The sequence below is a fragment of the Malania oleifera genome, chromosome 6 (genome assembly GCF_029873635.1).
Source record: "Malania oleifera isolate guangnan ecotype guangnan chromosome 6, ASM2987363v1, whole genome shotgun sequence".
NCBI classification, from domain to species: domain Eukaryota; kingdom Viridiplantae; phylum Streptophyta; class Magnoliopsida; order Santalales; family Ximeniaceae; genus Malania; species Malania oleifera.
In genome coordinates, this window is record NC_080422.1 from 39,279,461 (window position 1) to 39,293,784 (window position 14,324).

Below are 14,324 nucleotides of genomic sequence, written 5' to 3' on the forward strand. Positions count from 1 at the left end.
TGAGCATGTGCTATGTTGACTAGATATTGCACTAGAGCATTTTGTTTAGAGGTTAGAAGTAATAAGAAGGGGATGGGTTATGGGTAGAAGTAGAAATTTTGAGAAAGCGTTGAAGGATTGATGGCCTTCTAACTTTTTGAGGATGTGAATCTGTGTCAAGAAAAACAACAGAGTAGGATTTAGCGAATGCTACATGATGGAGACTTAAGGTTTTCCTGTTGTCGTTGTAAGTTGTTTAAATATCACTAAATCATTTAATACATTAATTTGTTGGATTTGGGGTCTATCTGTATATTTTTGAAATGAATTTGCTAATTTTAAAGACAATTTTGCAATCATGAGGATCACATTGCAAGCTTGGGTAAGATCAAACAACTTTACTCTTTCTAGTGCAGGAAGCACCATGTGGCAACTGGCAACCAAGGGTAAGAACCCTGAATTTTAATTCTCAAAATTCTTCAAAATTTCAAAAACTGATTTCAAAATGGTTACACATCCATATTACTAGATTACCACTTTACCTAAAAGATTTAGCTATTAGGTAGTGGGACCATATCAAGCTATTCAACACTCCCACTCTCATGTGGCCTTGCCTTGCATGTGAAAAGGCAAATAGATGAACTTAAACATGTGGATGAACACAAACAGAACGAAGTGCACTGCAATAGATGTAATGGGGGAAACCACTGGTTACCTTGGTCCTTCTCTAACAAAAACTCTGACATGATGTTAGATCACCACCTGATCAGAAGTTTAAGTTGTTAGGTGGTAGGCTGACAATGTATATCAAACCTTAGCACTCAACTTATGACTGGCTGTGAGTAGGCAAACTGCCATGCACCTATTTCTATTGCTGAGTGGCTGTGACTCCATCCAAAATCTGATGGAGGCACAAGGCATAGGAAATAAAAGATTTTGCACAAATGGCACCATTTGAGTACAATTAGCAAGCTAGAAAATTAAGAGTACTTGTTTGAAAACAACTACGTATATGTATTCCACTATGCAATCAAGAGAGGATTTACATTCACCAGCCTCTTTAAATTGTGCGTACTTTATGTGCAACATTTTTTCTGCTTGTAAAACTAGTTCTATTTCATACTTGGACAAAATATGTTCACTAACAAAATACATGCTTTGTTTCTTGCCAACATACTTACGGAAAACTCAGCATGGGCTTTCCTTCAGTTCAGTTGAACCTGAAATTGTTTAGGAAATAGGGTGAGTGATCAAGAGCTCAGTAGACATCCTCAATCCATTCTTATTCATACGAGGATTTCATCATGTTAAATATGTGATTTTGACATGCATGAACATACACTATTGTCATGAACATATTCTAAGTAATCTAATTATCTGGAATACCATCACAAGACATCCAAATAGAACACATTCAAATATCATTTTAACGTAGCAATACCATGTCAAACAAGTTCCAATTTACATCTTGAACAAGTGCCAATTTCTAGCTTGAGCAACCACTCCTTAAAGCGGTTATAACAAGAAAATGCCAATTTCCAGCTTGGACAACAACCACGTAAGCAAGGACACCTTCTGAAGGTTTAGAGCCTTTAACCCAAGGGAGACAGAATCCCTACTTGCTCAAATTGCACAAAATCTCATGCACAAATGAGACACAATGCTACAACACGTCCATCTATATAACATAGTAGGAATTCAATAGATGCACACACATGAGTTGTAGCGTAGGCTCGTAGCTAACAAACACGGTACAGTCTTCTAGAAGATAAGTATCCATTGCAAATAAATTTCCAACACTTGGAGTGCTACAACACATCTAGCTATTTCACTTAATAGGAATTCAATAGATGCACCCACACAGGTTGTGTGACAAGAACAAATAACCCTCTTCTGTCCATGACTAATAGCCATAGCAGATAATTTCTTAACTACAGAAAAAGAACATGCAGACACAGAAACCAAAGAAAATCCATGTACCATCATATCTATTGATTAGCAAACAAAAACAAAGTTTGTTGGTCCGTACAAGGCACCCAAGTAGAGAGAGGGGGGGGGGGGAGTTGGCTGGATTTAAAAATTTGACTTGTTTATCCAAATTGAGAGTTTAATTTTAATTCAATCACAAAAGTTGAATGCAAGTAATATAGTTGTGGAATTGTAAATCAAACCATGAAAAGCACAATAAAGAAATAATAAAAGAAATCACAAGCAAGAGAGACAACAAATATATAGTGGTTTGGTCAAACCTACATCAACTCACCAAGCGTTTCACCATGATCAATTAACTTATTACATTAAGATACACTTGGTTCAATTAAAAAATCGATGCTCCAAAAGTGAAAAAGTTTCAATGAAAATTTTGATTTCAATGTCAATTTTGATTTCGATTTGAAAACATGATGGACGTTAGTAGTAAAACATGAATTTTTTATGAAACTTTAGAAATGGTTAATAGATAATAATGCAACTTTTAGGACTAATATGTTATGAATTAAATACATCTATGTTGTGTATGAGGTGCAATAGTTGTAATATAATGTGTGTATTAAACATACGTGTAATATGATATGTATATTAAACTTTTTCGGTTAATGCCTTTGTGATAATCTTTTGTTTCTAAAAAAAAAAAAAAAGAAAAATTAAGAGAGAAAGTTTCACTGTGTCTAAAACTTTCACATTTGAATTCCAAGGAAATTTCATTCTATAGTTAAAATATTGATAAAGTTCCGTTAAAACTTCAAGATTTTTTGACACATTTCGGATGGTTTGTTGAAATTTTGACAAAAATTATGTGAGACGTATGTGAGATGGAAATTGACTACCATTTTGATTTTGAGGGTGATAGAAACAGGACAACCAGTTCAGTTCTTACTCAATCCTCTCTTGGCCTAGCCAAAGTCAGTGTAACCTGCACTCAAGGCTCTCAGTCCACTTGGGAAAACACGCCTATTAAAAATGATAGAAAAATTTCTAGTGCCTCTTTTCTAGGTCACTCAATACTATTCTTGTTCAAAATCAGTTAGACTAGAGAGACATGATAGTCTCAACTTATTAGGATGATATTGCAGTAAGCTGTAATGAGCCAGAAATACAATGGAAATAAAAGCTCTTGCAGGAAGTATCATGTAAGCTTTTTCTCAATATATGTATTTCAATCGCCTTCTCAGCTGAACGTCAACTATATATATATATATATATATATGTATATATGTATGTATGTATATGAATGAAGCAGAACATCGTTCAAGCTGCAGCTAGTCATCAGCTAACATCTAATGGACAGATTTTGTTGAGAAAAGAATCGCCAGCACAAACCGATTTTTGAGAAACTGAATTTCCAAGAGTAACACCCTATTTGGTTAGTGGAGTCAGGCTTGGAATGGAATCAAATTTCAAGAATGGAATTGCATTCCTGCATTTGGTTTGTGGTATCTGTTAATGGATATAATTTAGGCAGTTGGGCTGTAAATAATGCTGAAAATCTGGCAGCATTTAAGTGCTGAAAATCAGGCAACAACTATGTAAATTTCTTCTATATAATGAAAGCAAACCTGATGGAAAGGGCATTTAGACCAAAATTAACATGGTATCAGAGTCCCTCTTCTGATTTCGTTGTTTTGGTCTTGATCACTGGGTGCGATTCTCATCGCTGTTATTATTATTATTATTTTTTTATTTTTATTTTTTATTTTTATTTCTCTTGGTTTCAGCAAGTTCTTTCTTGCTTTCTGTGAGCATCCGCCTTCTCTGCGGTGTCCACTTTGGTGGTTTTGAGTTTTTTTTGGGGCTGCCGGAATTTTTTTTTAGTTGTGCACGCTGTCCTTCGTTGCGGGCTACTCATCTCGGTGTTTTTCTCGTGGTGGCTGTGCATCTTTGTGGCTGTTGGCTGTTTCTGTGGTGGTCAGCAGCTTCGACTCCTCCTGGTGTGATCGAAAAAGGTGCTGTGCTTCTTCCTCTGCTGTGTCGTTTTTCACATAGGGCAGTTATTTTGAGTAAGGCTTTCGTGTTTGATTTGGGTCTTTTTTTTAAAAAAATTTGAGCTGGCCTTTTGTAATCTGGTTGTGTTTGTGGACCTCTTATTATTTGAATTTGGACCTGATTTGAGTTAGGCTTGTTGTTTATTTGGTTGACTGCTTGGGCTTATTATTATTATTTTTTAGTGTCTTTCATCATGTCTATTGAAAAGGCTATTGTTCGATTTACTGGAAAGAATTCCTTTAGGTGGGAATTCCAATTTAAATTGATCTTGAAAGGGAACGAATTATCAAATCATATTGATAGTTCTGCTCAAGTTCCCACTGATGAAAAGGAGTTTGCACAATGGGAGGTTAAGGATGTTAAGGTGATCTCTTGGCTGTTGGGGATGATTGAGTCTCACCTTGTGACCAATCTTCGCTGTTTTACTATGGCTCAGGCTATGTGGGATTATCTCTAGCGTATTTACCACCAAGACCACAGTGCTCGGAAGTTCCAATTGGAGTTGGAAATTAGTAATTACAGTCAAGGTAATTTACCTATTAAACAATTTTATTCTGGTTTTATTAATCTTTGGAGCAAGTATTCTGCTATTGTTCATGCTAAGGTTCCCCACTACGACACTCGCGGCTCTTCAAGCAGTTCATGCTGAGAGTCAACGCGATCAGTTTTTGATGAAACTTTGACTGAATTTGAGCTTGCTCGAGCCAATTTATTGAACTGTAATTTGGTTCCTTCTTTGGATATTTGTTTGGGAGATTTATTGCCTAAGGAACAACGGTTATCTAGTCAGATGGGTATTTTCTGAGGCTGTGAATGTAGCATATGCAGCACAAGGGAGAGGGAGGAACAAGTTGCAAGTTTCAATTGCAAGGAGTTTGGTCATATTGCTCGTAACTGTCCTAAGAAAGTTTGTAACTAGTGCAAGAAAGAAGGCCATATTATCAATGTCTGTCGAGTGCGGCCTCAAAATCTTCAATCCCAAGCTTTTCAGGTTGCTGTTTAGTCTTGTACCACCCACTATAAGCTCTGACTTGTTTGTTCTCACACCAACAATGGTCCAACAGATGATTGTGTCTGCTTTTATGGCCTTAGGCTTGCAAGGTACGACTACTAACTCAACTTCTTGGATTGTTGATTCGGGCGCTTCTAATCATATGACGTGTCTCCATGGTGTTCGTCAGTATGGAGGCATGTAAAATATTTAGATTGCTGATGGTAGTACTCTTCCAATTACTGCTATTGGTAATTTGGGCTCTTCATTTCGCGATGTTTTTGTCTCTCCTGGATTGTCCACCAATTTGATTTCTGTTGGACAATTGGTAGATAATAACTGTGATGTTCATTTTTCTCATGGTGGTTGTCTTGTGCAGGATCAGGTTTCGGGGACGGTGATCGCAAAGGGGCCTAAAGTGGGACGTTTATTCCCTTTACATTTTTCTATTCCTAATGTTGTTTCTCTTGCTTATACGGCTACTGCCAATAATAATGAAGTCTAGCATAAGAAATTGGGTCATCCTAATTCTGTTGTCTTAGCTCATCTTATGAAACATGGTTTTTTCGGCAATAAAGATTCCTTTCTTCTTCTCCTGTATCTTTTGATTGTGCTACTTGTCATCTTGGTAAAAGTAAAACTTTACCTTTTCATGCGCATAGTAGTCGTGCTTCTAATTGCTTTGAGATTGAGCATACTGATGTTTGGGGTGTGATCCTGTGATTTCTCATGGTCAGCATTGTTATTTTGTGACGTTTATTGATGATTATAGTCGATTCACTTGGATATATTTTCTCCGCTCTAAAGCTGATGTGTTTTTTGCCTTTCAAAAATTTGTTGTGTTTGTTGAGATACAGTTCAATACTTGTATCAAAACTTTATGCTCTGACTCAGGGGGGAGTACATGTCTCATTTTTTTTAGAATTTTCTTGAGCAAAAGGGGATCATTTCTTAGTGTTCTTGTCCTTTTACCTTTCAACAAAATGGAGTCGCTGAGCATAAGAATCGTCATCTCTTAGATGTAGTTCGTACTTATTTGATTGAATCTTTTGTACCTTCTAAGTTCTAGGTAAAAGCTTTATCTACTGCTGTCTATTTGATCAATCGTTTGCCTATTGCCACTCTAAATTATGATTCTACCTATTTTCGATTATTTGGCCTATCTCTTGAGTATCAATCCTTTCATACTTTTGGGTGTGTTTGTTTTGTTCATCTACCACCTGTTGAGCGTCACAAGCTTGCTGCCTAGTTTGTCATGTGTGCCTTTATGCGATATAGTCCTACTCAGAAAGGATTTGTTTGTTATGATGCTCATGCAAAGAAATTTTGGATCCCTCGGAATGTGATTTTCTTTGAAAATCAATCTTTCTTTCAGTCTCACGTTATTTTTGATACTCGTATTACTTTTCTTCCCACTTTTGACGATGTCTTCTTCTTCTTCTTCTATTGAGCAATTTAAACTAGGTGTGGTGTATCATCGACGTCCTCCTCCTTATTCAACGACCATTCCAGACACTGATCCGTCATCTGATTTTGCAGTTCCTCGGCGCTCCACCCGGGTTACACATCCACCGGATAGGTATAGTTTTCCTCATAACTCGCTTACTGCTACTCTCGACATTGTTTCTGTTCCTCACTCATATACCCAGGCAGCCACCCAAGCATGTTGGCAGCAGGCCATGCAAGAAGAAATTCAAGCTCTTCAAGATAATCACTCTTGGGATCTTGTGACTTGTCCCTCTAGTGTCAAACCTATCGGTTGTAAATGGGTGTACTCAGTCAAGTTTCGGTCTGATGGGTCACTGGACAGATATAAGGCCCGTCTTGTGGCTCTTGGTAACCGGCAAGAGTATGGTATTGATCATGAAGGGACCTTTGCACCTGTTGCCAAAATGACTACTGTGCGGATTATCTTGGCACTTGCTGCGTCGCAGGGGTGGTCTCTTTGGAAGATGGATGTGAAGAATGCTTTTCTACATGAGGATTTGAAGGACGAAATCTATGTCTCCACCTCCCGGCATGTTTGCTACATCTTCCTTAGAGGTTTTTCGGCTACGCCAATCCTTTTATGGACTGAAACAGGCTCCATGTGCAGGGTTTGATAAATTTCGCTCTACCCTGCTTGCTTTTCATTTTACTCAGAGTCAGTTTGATTCCTATATTTTTCTTCGCAAGACTTTTGGAGGAATTGTATTCTTTCTGGTATATGTTGATGACATTGTATTTACTGGCTCTGATACTGAGTTAATTAAGCAATTACAACAGCATCTCAAGGCCTTTTTTACATGAAAGATCATGGTCTCCTGCAGTACTTTCTTGGCCTTGAGGTGCAGCTTACTCCGATTGGTATGTTGTTACACCAGCACAAATACACGCAAGAAGTGATTTCATTTGCTGGTTTCCAATCGGGTAATTCTGTTCTTACTCCCTTGGAGGTAAATCTTAAGCTTCGTCAAGAGGAAGGCGAGTTTCTATCAGATCAATCCTTTTATCGGCAGCTTGTTGGGAGTTTGAACTACGTAACAATTACTCGTCCTGATATTTCTTTTGCTGTGCAGCAAGTCAGTCCATTTATGCAGGCCCCCCAAATTTTCATTTAGCCGCTGTCCACTGCATTATCCGATATATGAAGGGCACCTCTACACGCGGGTTGTTCTTTCCTAAGGAATCTCCCTTACAGTTGGTGGGGTATAGTGATGCTGATTGGGCCAGATGTGCGGGTACTTGTCGGTTTGTTACTGGCTGGTGCATGTTCTTAGGCAATACACTCATTTCTTGGAAGAGTAAGAAGCAAGATAGAGTTTCCAAGTCCTCAACTGAGTCTGAGTATTGTGCTATGTCTTCCACATGCTCTGAGATCACATGGCTTCGTAGGTTATTGGGTGAACTTGGTTTTTCTCAACTTCATTCCACTCCTCTTCATGCTAATAATAACAGTGCTATTTAGATCGTCGCTAATCCTATCTTCCATGAACGTACGAAACATATCAAAGTCAATTGCCATTCCATACGTGAATCCTTTGACAAACAAGTGATTACTCTTCCTCACATTTCCACCGAACGCCAAACTGCATACATATTCATTAAAGCTCTTTCTTGGCACCGGAATAGTTCCTGGTTGACAAATTGATGCTTCTTGATTTACCAGCATCAATTTGAGGGGGGATGTTAATGGAAATAATTCCGGCAATTAGGCTGTAAATAATGCCGCTTAGGCTGTAAATAATGCTGAAAATCTGGCAGCATTTAAGTGCTGAAAATCAGGCAACAACTATGTAAATCTCTTCTATATAATGAAAGCAAACTTGATGGAAAGGGCATTCAGGCCAAAATTAACGTAATCATGGGCAGAATTGTATTTTGGCTGGAATACGATTCCTGCAAATGGCAGAATCGCATTCCGCCAATGATGATTCCAGCTTGTCTGAGCTGGAATCATACTCATTTTATAATAAAAAATATTCTAAAAGCAACAGCAAATGCTAATAATACTAGTTATCATTACTATTATAATAAAAATAATAACTAATAATAATTGCAATAACAATAATACTTATTATTATACAAATAATTATAACAAGAACAATATTAATAATAAAAAGGCCAAAATAATGATAATAATTATTTAAATGATTATAATTATCATAAAAATAACAAAAAAACTAATAATAGTTGCAATAAAAATAATAATATTTATTATTGTAAAATAACAATAACAGCAAAAACAATAACAATAGAGAAAGACAAAAATAATAATTATTTTAAGGTTAATAATTATTATAAAAAATATTAATTGCATCAATAACAATCACTATTATTAAAATAATAGAAAAATAATAATCAAACAAAAACAACAACAAATAATAATAATATGAATTATTATTATTATTATAAGAAACAATATCAACTAATAATAATTACGATAACAATATAACAAGTAATAATAATATTTATTACTATTAAAATAATAACAACAACAACAAGAACAATAATAATAAAAATTCCAAAAATAATTATAATTATTATTTTAACAAAAATTGTAAAAAGTATTAAAATAATAATAAAAATTAATAATAATTACAATGGAAATGATATTTATTACTCTTAAAATAATAATAATAAATAGATAATAACAATAATAAATAAAATTAATTATTATTTTAGGGACAATAATTATTATAAAAATTATAAAAGTAATAATAATAACAACTAATAATAATTACTATGGAAATAATATTTATTACTATAAAAATAATAATAACAAAAAGAACAATAATACTAAAATAAAAAAATAGTTATTAGTATAAAAAAGAAACAAGAATAATAACAATAGTATACAATAATATTAACACTAATAAAAGTCTCTATTATAAAAAAATAATAATACAAAATTAAATAATTATGTATTAGGGGTTTCTATAAAAAAATGGCTTATTTTTTCATTCCATTATAAAAGCCATTGAAGAATAGCAAATGCAGGAAAGAAATTGAAATTGGTTTCCTACTACCATTCCATGTTACTTACAAAACGCAGTAATTGTGTTTCAAAAGCAATTCCATTCCTCTCTCGATTCTTTTCCTACTTCAATTTCATTTCACTAACCAATTGGGGGATAAGACTTGAGTTCCAAGAAAATTTGGTGTCAATATCCCGAATGAGTTGTATTTCACACTAAATTCAAATTCATAACATAAGCAAACATGTTAGAAATACTTGAGCATGGTAGTCAAAGGCGCAAGGTGCATTGAGGTGCAAAGGGTACTTGGAGCCAAGGCGCGAGGCGAAGGTGCTTGCCTCACAAAGGTGAGGCACACAATTATTATATTTGTGCACTATGCCTATTTGATGGGTAATTGATATATGAAAACACATCAATAGTAATATTATAATTTAAAATGCCAAATATTCAATACCAAAACATAAATACATTGAAATTATGACAACTAGTACCAAGTTCCAAGTGAAACAAATGTAGTTCAACATAAGTAATTACACATGCAAGAGGTCAAGCTTCAAATTAGAAAGGAAACAAAATTGCCAGGCCGAAGGCCCAAAAGCATCAACATAGTGGCTTAATGCAAGTTGATCTATAACTTGCCAAGAGCAGGGGCAGCTTGCTAGCCACTAGCAAGCAGCCGTAGCAGAAGAAGAAGACTTACTAGCTTGAAGTAGCTTGATGAATCACGAAGACTGGCGATAATGACTCAATGGCTCGAAGCCTCTCTTTTGTTCGAAGGCTCTCTTGCTGGCGGAAGGCTCGAAGACTCGAAGAGGAAGGTCGTTTTGGTTCGAAGGGTTGAGCCTCAAAGACGTAGGGCTTGAAGACTCGAAGGCTTGAAGATGAAGGTGTTTTGTGCTGGTTCGAAGGCTTGAACCTCGAAGACGAAGGGCTCCTGCGATGGCTCTCTTGCTAGTGAAGGCTCGAAGACGTGAAGACGAAGCCTGGACTGTTGATTCAAAGGCTGGAAGACGAAGCTTGGATCTGTTGGTTTGAGTTGAAGCTGCTGGCTAGGGCTATAGTTAGGGCTAGGGCTGGTTCGAGTTTGGCTACGTTTTCTCTCTTAAAAGGTTAAAAAAAGTGAAGTTAAAAGGTCAGATATCAGAGGCACGACTCACTGTGCCTGGAGCCTCAGTGCGCCTGCCTGTGCCTCTTGAAGGTCGCCTTCCCTCAACCCTGATGAGGCGCTAGCCTTGTCACCCCACTATGCCTCGCACCTAGGCACGCCTTAGGCGTGTTTTTGACTACTGTGTACTTGAGCAAACCTAACCCAAGAACTAATCATGATTAAAAACTTATAAACAATCATTGACACTCAGTATATATTTTACCACAACAATCTATTAGATGTCTATTAAAGCTTCTTATGGAGCATCTATTGGTGTATCTAATGAAACATCTATCAATGCTTCTACCAAGACTTAGCTTCTGGTGAGACATCTATAAATGCTTCTTATGGAGCATTTATTGATGCATTTAATGAAGCATCTATAAAGACTTTTGTCAATGCTACTACCACTGGTTCTTACGAAATAATTCATGAGCATAGGCCAATAATCATAACTATTGGTACATATTTTTGTCATCTAGGTCTTATACATATTTTGTCATTTATCAAAATCTAATTCCAACAAAACTTATAATCCTTCCTTGTCAGGATACAATTGCATGTGAGTTGCTTCTTTTTTCCTTGAGGAATTCCAATTTTACGCAAAATCCCCATATGAATAAATGAAGATTAAGGACACCTAACTTGATTATCAGCTTCTCCAATTTTTTCTTGATGCACCTCAGAATTTTCTATATTTCTCCTATTTTTTCTTGAATTTTACTTATTTTGCTTGATTTTCTGCAAAATTTTCTCCTTTATTTCTCTCTAGAACTAGGGTTTACAGCAAACAGTACCAGGTATAGTATTATGCTAGTATTGTTATAACGGGGAGACAATTCAAGACTGCAGCAGCTTGCAGCAAGCGGGCTCTGCAGTTTGTTGCCAGCTGTTTGCCAGTTGTCCACTCCTGGCTTCAGCATGCCCACCCTACTTTTTTTTTTTATATTTCCAGCTTTCCGCCCCAAGTTCCTGTGTTATTAATGTTTTTACATGCACTATGTTTCATGTCGTACCTTCCTACTAATAAATTCAATGAAACCCCAATATCTGTTAACGTAAAAAATACACACTAATTTCCACTCAAGGACTTAAATTTCAGTCGAAATGTCAAAATTTCGACCAAAAATTTGAATTTCGAGGGATCCTGAGAGGAAATTGAGAGATAGATTCAATTTTGAAAAAATTCGACCAAAATTTCGAGCTTTCGGTAAATTTTGAACATAATTTCGAAAATTTTAACTGTTCTTCCTAAATTTTCTGGAAATCATGGGGGAAAATATAAAAAATAAAATTGGAGGGAGGAATTTCAGTGCTGTTCTGAGTATTCTCAGACTTTATTTTGCTTTTCCAGTTTTCCCACGTGATTGTGCAAGTTGTGCGCAAGTTGTACAATGCATGAGTGTATACAGTGAAAAGCAAATATCTTGCAGAGATGCTCTGCAGATTCAACCCAATAATTCCACCAATTCATCAAAGGCCTACGGGCTACCACTACACAATTTATTTCTATTAAATAACTTCATGCAACAGTCGGATACATACTTCAAAGCCTTCTTCTTCTTCCATCTTCAAACTTTAAAAAAAAACCCTAGATTCCAAATTTCCAGCTGCCTCTTGTCTCCTCATTCGAAGTTCGAACTCTGAAAAGCCGTAGCCTTCGGATCCCCTCCTGCTCTGACCCTTTGAGCCTTTGCCTCTAGCCTTCGGCTTCACCGCTTCACCCTCCACCTCCATCGTTGTCGCACACTCGCAGTCGCAGCCAGCAGCAAGAACTCCCACCGCTGCAAGCTTGCAATCTTCCTTTCGGCTGAGGCTCTGGCAGAGCTGCGAGTAAGAAACCGAGAGATAAGAGACAAGAGACGGAGAGTCCACTGTCGCTCCCCCCCTTCCCCTCCACGAGCAGCAGCTAGCTCCACGAAATAAAAGGGCTGAACTAAAGGCAATTTGTGGTTTATGTTTTAAATGCCATGTTTTAAGTTTTAACTTACCTATTTTTTTATTTACTCAAAATCTCCTTTCCCCCCTATATATTTACAACAATGCCTTCCTCTCCCATTTACCCCTTAATCAGTTAATCCTACATTGCTACTAGTATAGTAAATAACAACTAGCAAATTTAGTAACTAAGTAAAATTAGAATAATTTACTATTATTATCTTATTATAGTATAAATTAATAATTTTTTTCATTTATTTGAATATTTTAATTTTAAAAATTTATTACTTAATAATAATTTTGTAAAAATTATCATTAATTTTGTAATTTTAATTTAATAATTTAATATTCCTCTTAGTTATTAATTTATCTTTATTTAGCATCTAAATATTTTTATTTTAAAATTGTAGAGTAACATCCAAATATATATATTTTTTTACAAATTTAGAGTAATTTAACACCTAATCATTATAGCCTAGTAATTAAATAAATTAAAGTACTTATTAGCTTAATATAGTTTAAATTATTTCATTTATTTGAATAATTTATTTTCCATAATTTATTAGTAATTTTGTATATTATCATTAAATTTTGTAAGTTTAATTTAATATTTTCATGTTTGTCTTATGTATTAATTTTATATTGATAATAAAACATCTCAAATAATTTTCTTTTAAAAGTGTTGACTAATTTAGCACCTAATTTTTGATTCATTGTTACCTTGTAGGAAAGTAAAATTATCTACAAAATTATCTGAAGGAAGAAAACAAGATCCAACATGGGAACATGGGTACCCGATGCCCAATGTAAAGAGTGTATTTATTTGCAAATACTGCGGAATACAAATGAAGAGTGGTGGTACAACAAGATTAAAAATGCACTTAACAAATTATGACTCGCATCATAATATAAAAAACTGCAACAAAGTACCTCCAGAAGTTAAGCAGGAAATGAGAATTGTTTTAGAAAGAAAAACAACAGCTAAGGCAAAAAGTAAAAATAAAAAAAATAGAAAGAATGGATCAAATAAAAAATGAATTGCGTGGGAACTTGATGCAACCACAACAAATTGATGAAAAGGATGATGTTGACGATATTGCATATCCGCTTGACATTTCTCCCTATGAAAGGTCTGCATATCGTCAAGCATTCTATGCTTCAAAACAGACGGAATGGGAAAGAGGCCAATCTCGTAGGTTTGCAGGTAGTCAATAAGGAGGCAGTTTAGGGGCTGGTAGTAGTGGAGGGCGACCTCCCATGAGGCGATCTCAAAGTGTGAGAGAGGTAGAAACAGAGTCATATATTTCAAAGCCTTCTCAATATTACAAGTCAGACGCAACAAAACAAAAAAGCTTGAAAGATTTATTCAAAGGAGGTAAAATAAAAGAAAAAATGATTAGTTTCATTTTAAAAACATGGTATGGGGTTGCCAATCAGCTGGAACGGGAGTCAATCCATTGACACCCTATGAAATTAAAACAAAATACTTTGATTTAGAGGTAAAAGAAATGGAAGGCCACGTAGAAGAAGTGAAGAAAAAGTGGGCCGCGTATGACTGCACTGTAATGTGTGATGGATAGACACACCCTGCAAAATTATCCATCATAAATTTGATGGTTTACTCGAAAGGAAGCACAATTTTTCTAAAGTCAGTAGATGCTTCTGACAAAATAAAAGACCATGAATACATATATTTCCTATTAAAACATGTTGTGCAGGAGGTAGGAAAGCAACATGTTGTCCAAATGGTGACCGATAATAGCAGTGCCTACAAGAAAACGGGTCTAAAATTAATGAAAAAGTTCAACTAGTATTCGACTTCTTGCGC

General features: G+C 35.6%; 1 protein-coding gene across 5 annotated transcripts in view; it reads left to right on the forward strand.

The window, feature by feature from the left end:
- LOC131157539 (vacuolar cation/proton exchanger 3-like) overlaps positions 1-14,324 on the forward strand; it is an 84,669-nt gene that overhangs the window by 36,630 nt on the left and 33,715 nt on the right. The window lies entirely within an intron of this gene.